This window comes from Acipenser ruthenus, chromosome 8, assembly GCF_902713425.1.
Source record: "Acipenser ruthenus chromosome 8, fAciRut3.2 maternal haplotype, whole genome shotgun sequence".
Taxonomy (NCBI): domain Eukaryota; kingdom Metazoa; phylum Chordata; class Actinopteri; order Acipenseriformes; family Acipenseridae; genus Acipenser; species Acipenser ruthenus.
The window spans coordinates 29,370,892-29,374,883 of NC_081196.1; the positions used below are offsets into that span (position 1 = coordinate 29,370,892).

Below are 3,992 nucleotides of genomic sequence, written 5' to 3' on the forward strand. Positions count from 1 at the left end.
GAGGAACCGACCCACCCTCAAGCTCGCCCGTGCAAGAGGGCGAAAATTGACATTTGTGGACTCGAGGGTGGGTGGTTGTGTTTTAGGGGAGGGGGTGGCCTTGGAATGGCCGATCAGTGTTGCACACTTGAGGGGAAGGATGTGTAACACATCAGGGAGGGGGTTAGTGTCCTCCCTGAAGAAAACATGTGCGAATGCACATTTTGTTTAATTGTTTTATTGTTTGTTGGTTAATTATCACCCGCACCTGAGCGGTATTGTAAATTAATGCCAGGCGCGGGGTATTTGAGACGTGCAGCTTGGCTGCACGGGGCTGCTGAGTAGAAGGAGACAGAAGACGTGCTCTGTTTCCGAGCAGTCCTGAGTAAGTGCTGTGTGTAGTTGTAGGGTTTTTATGACAGGTAAACGGCTTAGCCGTCCTGCGAGCTAGTCAGGGACCTGCATAAAACGTGTAGTAAGTGCTCCAAATCGGAGTTAGGTGTTTGTTTATGTTTTGTTTATTTTTGTGTGTTTATTAAAAATTAGCGCAACCGCGCTTAAAAACTCCATTTCTTGTGTTGGGTCGTATTTTTAAAGGGGCAACGATCCCGTGTGAGTGCCGGGCCGTTACAATATATATATATATATATATATATATATATATATATATATTCATGGTCATTTGACAGAGCTGATCCTCTTTTTCACTTTCTGTAAAGCATATGATATAAGAATGCAAATAGTTTCTCAACAAATCACATGGCATTTTTTTGCAAATGGAAAAAAGGAAATATAAACGTTTTGGTAGCAAAATGGTTAATTAAAAGCTACAGACTGACATAACCACACAACCTGGGAGTAATGCATTTACTGACTGGGTTTTTCTGCACTTGCTTTTAAAATGGACGTTGTTAAAACTCATGAACCACGAGGCAACAAGATTGATCGGAAAATGGGAGGGAGCATTAATGAGCCGAGGCTGGGGTCTGGTGGGAGAATGCTTGGATGGTAACACGTGCCAATCAAAGGGAGTTGTTACTCAGTGTGACACGATACTTTCCTCAGTGATTAACACCGTTAATTCCTACAGGGATGTTCAGTGGTAGGAATCTTCAGCAAAATGGCTCATTGAAATCACTTTGAAACATTTGTCCTGTCTTGGATACAGAAGTGCCTGCCCACCTGAAAGCTTACTATAAGCCCTCTGTCAGTATCTGCTGTGTTGCCCACCATGCCTGAAACTGACATGCAACTGTGAGATGGTGTTTTTATACTGTAGGAAATAGCAATTGCATAACAAATTAAGATGTCTTATGAGCAGCAGACCTTTTACACAAAAGTGAGGACTATTTATTGCAGGTGTTTTTAATTTCTCTAACCCTTTCATATGCCAGATTAAAATGGATATTTCACGATTCTATAATACATGAGTTTGATTAATGCACAGTTAGGGCATGTTGACAGTAAATTGTACTATTCTCTACAGTGAAGTGGCCCTTCATTGTTTTCAATATTTCAGTTTTTTTTATGTGCGTCGGATAGCAAAATGAAGAGGAATCGAACAGATGCACACTTTTTTAAACAAGTAACCAAAGTACGTGCTGCTTTTTATATGCTTTTGTAAGTAATGTATATAGCTACAATGTTCTATTGCTGAGTCTAAAACTAATAAATAATAGATCAAATTAGTGCTCACAAAACAATATACATGCAATAAAATGTCAAATTTATTTTGTAGGTATAAACATGCAACCTATGTGGTATATACTGGTTACACAGGTGTGACTGGGGAACAGATCGTGGAGGGGGCTTACAGAAGGTTCAACATCATGCTGCCAGGACCGGTGAAGTTTGTTTTCCTTGAAACGCGCCAGCTTGTGGAAGCCAGTGCTTACCCTTATTTCATCCTATTGGGTCAACGTCTTGGGTCAATTGTACTGGGATGGGAGGCACTCATACAGTGTGTTCCTGATATCTACATAGACTCCATGGGCTATGCCTTCACACCTCCACTGTTCAAATATCTGGGTGCTTGCCAAGTTGGGAGTTATGTCCACTACCCTACCATTAGCATCGATATGCTCTCTGTGGTTCGTGACAGAAATCCCAGATTCAACAATTCTGCTTTCATATCCCAGAATCCTATTCTTAGCAACTGCAAGCTTCTCTATTACTTCATGTTTGCGTTTTTGTATGGACTGGTAGGTTCTTGCAGTGATGATATAATGGTAAATTCCACATGGACCCAGAATCACATCCTTGCTCTGTGGAGATGTGGTGTGCGCACGAGTATTGTGTACCCCCCTTGCGATGTGCAGACATTCCTAGACATTCAATTGGAGGAAGACGAGAAGAAGAACCACCATTCCATTGTTTCCATTGGCCAGTTCAGACCAGAAAAGGACCACTCCTTGCAGATCTGAGCGTTCCGCAAGCTGCTTGATAAGAAGACTGTTGAGGAGCAGGTGGCTCTGAAGCTCATTCTGATTGGCGGCTGCCATAACCATGAGGATGAGGCGCGGGTGACTCGGCTCAGAGACCTGTGTGAGAAGCTGAGAGTCGGGGACAAAGTGGAATTTAAAATCAACATTCCATTTGAGGAATTGAAAAGACACCTGGCTGAAGCTACTACTGGGTTACATACCATGTGGAATGAACATTTTGGAATAGGTAATATAACCCTCAGTTTGTTTACTTAACAAAGTAAAACAAAAAAAGTATACAATAAATGTATATTTTGTTAACGAAACAACATTGACATTTACATTTTATGTAATTGTTGACTTAATTAGGTCCATTTCATATTTGTGGCGCCATATTTTGTTCAGATAGTTACATTATTGTATATTATTATTTTTCCTAAATGAACAATATACAAGAGAGATTTAATGTTGTGACCTTTTACAAAGTTTCCCTATATGGGTCAGTCTATCAACAAGTCAATACTGTTGTTTATGCCACTTAATATAGTGTTACCACTTCACCATCAGATACATCTCTTTCCTCTGCTTTGCATTCTCATTTGTGCAGGTGTTGTGGAATGTATGGCTGCTGGAACGGTTATCCTGGCTCACAACTCGGGAGGCCCCAAGCTAGACACTGTGGTTCCCTATGACGGAGGGGTGACTGGATGTCTGGCCGATGATGAAGACAGCTATGCCAAAGCCATGGACATCATTCTCTCGTCTTCCCCAGAGAAGAGGTTGGACATCAGGCGAAATGCTCGCCACTCGGTGAGCAGATTCTCTGACCAGGAGTTTGAGAGGTCTTTCCTGGCTGCCGTGGAACCCCTTATGTTGACAGAAAACAGATAACAAGCTAGTAGTCACACTAGTATGCCTTGAAGTTGATCATGCTTTCCATAATTTTCTTTATACTAAAGATGAGGCTGATATGCAGGGACTGGGGGTGCTCTTAGATTATACAGGTGAAAATGGGAATGGGTAATCCTTTCTCCTGTTAAATACAGCATTTTTGTTGCATATACAGAGCTTGCAGAGAGGGCAAGGTTACTTGGTCATCCAGGGCAGAGGCTACTCCAGCCCCTCTCAATATACCAGACCAGTGGGCCTCGAGCGTGGACCTAGTGTGGGGCCAAAGCAGCAACCCCACACTGGGGGTACATGCCTGGTCTATTGAAGGTAAGGATGTTGACGGCACTGGGGGGCTAGTATTTACACACTTCATTGTCAAAGGGCAATTGTTATATAGAGTAAACCTTGCCACAGGCACAGGACAGCCTGTAACAGATTTGATGGTTCCCCTGTCTTGTCTACTCGAGGTCATGAGACTGGCGGATGATATCCCTTTTGCGGGGCACCTTGGAGCTGGTAAAACGAGGGAACGGATATTGGCTCGATTTTATTGGGTAGGGCTTCATAAGGAAGTGTCGAAATATGTAGCCACATTTAGCCCAGACTGCCAAAGAATAGCACCGGGTCCAGTGCACCCTGCTCCTTTGGTCCCACTGCCGATTAATTCCACTCCCTTTGAATGCATTGCAATGGACATAG

General features: G+C 42.8%; 1 pseudogene; it reads left to right on the forward strand.

The window, feature by feature from the left end:
• Positions 1–357: 357 nt before the first annotated feature.
• On the forward strand, positions 358–3,469 carry LOC117407227 (GDP-Man:Man(3)GlcNAc(2)-PP-Dol alpha-1,2-mannosyltransferase-like; annotated as a pseudogene).
• Positions 3,470–3,992: the final 523 nt, after the last annotated feature.